Source organism: Pongo pygmaeus, chromosome 8 (assembly GCF_028885625.2).
Source record: "Pongo pygmaeus isolate AG05252 chromosome 8, NHGRI_mPonPyg2-v2.0_pri, whole genome shotgun sequence".
Lineage (NCBI taxonomy): Eukaryota > Metazoa > Chordata > Mammalia > Primates > Hominidae > Pongo > Pongo pygmaeus.
In genome coordinates, this window is record NC_072381.2 from 4,474,201 (window position 1) to 4,480,472 (window position 6,272).

The 6,272-nt window shown below is 38.6% G+C and overlaps 1 long non-coding RNA gene across 1 annotated transcript; it reads left to right on the plus strand.

Annotated features, from left to right (window-relative positions):
- The first annotated feature begins 3,446 nt into the window (after positions 1-3,446).
- On the plus strand, positions 3,447-5,787 carry LOC129006185 (uncharacterized). Its single transcript, XR_008491935.2, has 2 exons — positions 3,447-3,586; positions 5,456-5,787. It is a non-coding gene; the product is annotated as an uncharacterized LOC129006185 (long non-coding RNA).
- The last annotated feature ends 485 nt before the right edge of the window (positions 5,788-6,272 follow it).

A 6,272-nucleotide genomic window follows, 5' to 3' on the forward strand; every position in this document is an offset into this window, starting at 1 on the left:
AATAAATTCCGTTCCTCAAATGATGCCCTACAAGTGAAAACATGAGCTACCACATGGATAAATGTTTGCTTCTACGTATGACAAATTAAGTCCCTACCAGACCTTCTTGCAGAAAGGAATGGCAAACCTTGGACACAGCACAAAAAGCGAGTGCCTGCAGGTACCGGAGTAGGCTGGCCAAGAGCAGATAGACTGGATGGAGGGCGTGCACATTTTCCGAGACCATTGAAGACCAGGAGGTATAAAAATTTGCTGCTTGTGGCCCAGGGCGAAGTAGTCCGTGTAGCATGACCAGTGCTGGGGGGACAGAGACGGAAGATCCCTCCGGTATTCTGACCAGGGGCACAGGAAAGCGAGGTTGGGAGAACGATGACAAGGAGATTACGATATCCCATAAAAAAAGGAGCAGAAAGAGGGATCACCTAAATCTCTCTACCCACATCTCCTGCTGATTCCTAAATCATGCACGTGTAGGATAGTTAAAAAATATCTCAGTTTAAATGAAGTGATCTGGACGAAGACCAGAGCTGCCTCCCAAGGAGTAGAGTTTGCAGATCAAACTAACCAAGAAAATGGCCTGCTGAGACACAGGAAACCATGCCCATCGGAGAAACCTAAGGAAGCCTGAATCTCCTCACATTCCTATTCACAACACCGCAGATATAATCCGAGATTACTCGGAAATGATCTGCTGAGACATAGGAAACCATGCCCATCAGAGAAAACTAACAGAAGCCGGAATCTCCTCACATTCATGTTCACGACATCGCAGATATAATCTGAGGTTACCCGGAAATGATCTGCTGAGACGTAGGAAACCATGCACATCAGAGAAACCTAACGAGGCCAGGATCTGCTCACATTCATATCCACAACACCCAGACATAATCCGAGGTTACCCGGAAATGATCTGCTGAGACATAGGAAACCATGCCCATCGGAGAAACCTACGGAAGCCTGAATCTCCTCACATTCATATTCACAACACCGCAGATATAATCCGAGATTACCCGGAAATGATCTGCTGAGACATAGGAAGCTATGCCCATCAGAGGAACTTAACAGAAGCCGGAATCTCCTCACATTCATATTCACGACATCGCAGATATAATCCGAGGTTACCCGGAAATGATCTGCGGAGACACAGGAAACCATGCCCATCAGAGAAACCTAACGAGGCTAGAATCTCCTCATTCATACTCACGACACGACAGATATAATCCGAAGTTACCAGGCATACACAGAATCAGGAAAATGGAACACATTCTCAGGAGAAAAGAAAAACAATTTATTCTGAGCCTGAGATGAACCAGACATTTCAATTAATGGTAACAATTTTGAAGCAGCCATTATATTTATTTTTAATAACTAAATCAAAACATTGTTCCCAATGAATAAGAAACAAGAAGAATAAAGAGTAGAAACAGAAAAGTAGGATCACATGGAAATTCTACAACTAAAAAATATAATTTCTGAAATAGAATATTCAAACAGCATAGAATTACTAAAAAGGTCGATGAAGATGTGGAGCTGAAAATCTCACACATTGCTTGTGGGAATGAAAGATGATCTGGAAGTTTTTCATGCAGATAAACATATAGTTAGTACATTACTCAACAATTCTACCTCTTGGCATTTACTGAAAAAAAAAGAAAATTCAGTCAATAAAGGCTTCTACATAAAAGCTTTGTATGTAATAGTTTTATTCTTACTAGAAGATTAAGATTAATACTTAATGTTAATAGATAACAATGGAAACTGAAATCTACTACATGCCCAGTTACTATTATAGAAGAATAGATAAACCAATTGTGGTCTCTTCACATAATGGAATAGTATTCAGTAATAAAAGCTAATGTCTTATTTTTATCAATGACAAGTATCTCAAAAATATTTTCCTCAGTGAAGTAAGATAGGCACAAAAGAGGATGCCATGTAATTCCATTAGTATTACATTCTAAAAACGGCAATAGTATTCTATATGCACAGAGGACAAAGCAAGGAAGGACTCTGTAGTCTTGGGAAAGGAGAAGAGCGTGATTGCAAAGAGCACAGAGTAGTCTTTGTGGGATGAAGGAAATAGTCTCTATCTTTACTGTGGCAATGGTAAAACAGTAATACATAATCAAATAAGTTTAGGTTTTACATCAGAATTTATCCAACTTTCAAAGTGTCAGAGGATACTAATTTTAAAAAAACTAAATTTTTGTTAGCTCAGTTTTCCTGTGCTTATATGAACCGAGGCTCTTTATTCCTCTTGACTTGTTAACATCAAGGAACATACTGTTTGAAAAGCTGCTTCAGGAGAGATAGAAAGAAAATGAATCAAAAACGCTAACTGTAAGCCCCTATACCCTTGTAGAGGAAATGATAGGGACGTAAACATATTTATTACTGGCATGTAGTGCTAAGTGCTATAAAAAGATCCAAAAAATGTGCTAGAAATTTTTACAATGCATTTTATATATTGCTTCCTAAATGTAGTATAAAGTCATGAGATAGAGACCTTTTAAGCTCAAAATTTCCCCCTGGAGTCCCTATTTTTAATATAACCCACAGTTGCTGGAAATACTAACATTTTCTTAATACATTTAGATTTAGAGAGAATTCCCTTAAGAAACAAGGAGAATTGTTTTGATGTGTATAATTGTAGGAATTTGAGAGGAACATGAAAATGTTGCTAAGTAAAAATTTCTATGGGTATTTAGAGGTACTGACACATGTACCCAATATATATAGTTCTGTATAATGTCTGGGGAACTCTTAAGTTCTACTTCACTAATAAAACACACGCTAAAAAGGGGAAACATTTTCACATAGTTTTATGTCAGCCATCTAAAATACAACCTAAAGGAAAGATTGTTCTGGGCTTTATGTTTTTTCCAGCCTTTGTGAATGTTTCTAACAGAATTGATTTATTTGAGCATCTAGTTTTAAAGTGAACAGTTCCTAGCAACGTGAATGCCTATAGTGACCTTCACAGCTTGTCTTTTAAGAGGCATGGTGACCCTTGCCAGTAGCTTTTATAACTATGGATTATTCTCTGAGCTTTACACACACTGAGCCCAATTTGCTGAGTAGGTGTGTTCTTCCCTGCCCCAAGTTTTAAGAGATTTGAAAGGTGCTTTAATTCTTACCATGCAGTAAATGCTACACTGGTGATGTTGAAATAGTAGATTCCCCACACAACTATATTCCTTTCAGCACATAGTTTCTGCAGCCTTATTTCATGTCCTGGTTTCCACCCTGGTTCACCATTCCATCAGGAGTCACGGCTCCTCAATCTAGCTGGTGGCTGAACCAGCCTTGGACAGGATATCTCTCTTCCACTCCCCAGTGGAAGAGCAGACACTGGGAATTCTCTGGTTCATTCCACATCTTGACAGAGACTAAAGTAAAGGGTGCTTTCATCACATTGTGATGTCAAAGAACTTTCACGCACCCTTAAAATTCTGAACTCTTTGAAGAAACCCAATGAGGATTGAAAAACTGACACACCCGACAGCTGGTGTTTGGGAAGACAACAACCCAGGGCTGTTCTGTTTCTGACTCAAGATATTGGAGCAAGCTGTGCCTCTCCATGGAGGTAATCCCTCCTCAACTCCTAGTGTTGAATCCAGGAGTCAGAAGGCCTGTATTATTGTAGACACACACGGGCATTTAAGCAAGACTTACCACACTAGGGTCTTCCATCCATTCTACCTCTTACTGTCATCTTCTATAACATATACAGAAGAAAGTAGGAGGAGTGTATCTGTGTCCACATTTTCTGCCTGGCACGAAAAATGATGAATCCACAAAGTGCAGTTTCACCTAGCATTTATCAGCCATTAAAGCTGTACAGTAATGTGACTTTCTATTTAATTCCTCACCATACCATATTGTTTAAAAAAGATTCTATCAGGCCTGGGTACAGAGGCTCACACCTGCAATCCTAGCACTTTGGGAGGCCAAGGTGGGTGGACCACTTGAGCCCAGGAGATCGAGACTAGCCAGGGCAACATGGAAAAATCCCTTTTTTACAAAAAGTACAAAAAGAAAATTAGCTGGATGTGATGGTGCATGCCTATAGTCCCAGGTACTCAGGAGGCTGAGGTGGGAGGATCAGCTGATCCTGGGAGGTCGAGGCTGCAGTGAGCCCTGATTGCACTACTGCATTCCAGCCTGGGTGACAGAGTGGGACCCTCCCCCCTCACCCCCGTAAAAAAGGATTTTGTCATCTGATTTATAGATGACCTTTTAAATCACTAAACAGAACAAATTAAAATATCCAAAACATGTATTTATAATTGTACATACAAGATTCAGCTGGCTACCAGAATTTTAAATAGGTAAATGGGTATTTTAGCCCTCTGTGAATATCAATTACGTGCAAATATAGCTTTTGCCATCAGAGTGAAATATCATATAATGACTAGGTCTCTGAACAAATTTGTTGAATTTATTTTATTTTGTATTTTGAAGTTGCTTTTAATATGAGTGTTGGAATATAAGGGTCTTAGCAATTGTATTACCAGAGTATCTGAGTACCAAAAAGGATATGAGAAAATTACTTCCATTAGGTTCAAAAGGATTTATTGAGATCCTAAAATATCATACTTGCCAAAGGGGAGAATTGTCTTCCAAAATCATTTTTCTTTTTTAAATTTGGGTGTCCAAAGCCACTGCACTTACTGCAATTAATAAAATTCTCTGGCAAGGCATAAGAGTGTTCTTGCTTCAAGCTGCAAACACTTTCCCCTGAAGACTTGGAATGACACAAAATTAATATGAGGGAGGAAAGAAAGAATTAATTAGTATTTGATAGTGGAGCATTAGTTGTTGATTTATTAGTCACAACCAACATTAGCTGAGCTTACTTGATAAACCTCAAACCATATCCTTCCCAGGTTTGTTCTCATCGCCACCATAAATTGTCCATATACTAACTGATGGTAATTTGTCACAAACAAACATAAAAGGCTCTTAGTCAAATGGTGACATATATGTGAGTGTATAAACTTCCTGTCATTAACATGACTCAAGGAATACACCAACTATGGGGAAAATTGCATCAGCAAAGGAAAAGGAAGAAGGATGTACCTACAAGCAAATGCAAATGGAAACAAAAGCAGGGATCATAATCTCTGCAGAGAAAATAGTGTTCAAGCCAACACATTATATAAACAACGAGGACTATGTTTTTGACAAATGTTAAAATTTGCACGATCTTGCATTTTATTTCTTATGTTGCTGATTTTATAATTCTGATTAAAGCTGACCTGAATGTGTTCAGTTTATGTGTAATACGCATTTTTTGGAGGAATGAGTAATATTATTTTTCATAGATGAAGAAGGAACTGGTAGTGAGTCAGGACATACTGAAGCAAAATAATAATAAAAGTTATTATTACCAAAAAAAGTAAAATAAACTTCTAGTGGTTAAATATTGTCTCCATCTCCTTCTTCTCCGTAGATGAGGAAGCCTGCAGCCCCTGAAGGTCACAGGTGCTGTCGGAGCCACGAGGAAGAGCCATCAGTCCAGGGAGATGCTGAGGGTCGGGGCATCTCCATGGATGAGCTCCATATACTGCTGCACTCATCCAACCCTTCGTGGACATCACTTTGTAGTGAAAATCCCTTTTGTTGTTGAAGAAAGCCTGAGTTGGGTGATTTATTACTCATAAAGTATGTTAATACCTTGATGTTAATATTCTCATGAGAGAATTATACTATAGTCTTATGATAGCACTAAAAGTAATTTAAAGACCCCACCCTTCTCCAAATAAAACTAACACTTGTGAAACCCTTGCTTTGCCATTTACCATCTGTGTTCCTGGATAAACTATTAAATGTGCCGAGTCTACACCTCCACCTCAGTTTACGATCAATAATCTATATCTTTTCTTTTTGAGTTTCAATACATAAAAATAAGTGCCATGAGTAGTTCTTGTAACCGAATAGGCACTCAAAAGTGAAATTAGGCTCTTCATTTCTCCTGCTTTCTTATCGTACATCTTTATGATACTTTAATTTGAGCTACAACCCCTGAGATCTTCTTGAGAGTTAATCACTGCTGAGAGACAATACACAGACAGGACAATAGACAGATCGCATGTGATGACAGAGCTCTTACCCACAACCTCTGCAACAATTGCTCCCTGACAATGGGGACTTAGTGAATAACTGCTACATGCCCTATTTATGCCCCCAACTCAGGAACAGCAGATAAATCCAATATGCTTCTCTAATACATAGTTCTCATTCTTTTATTTTTAATGTTTATTTTTATC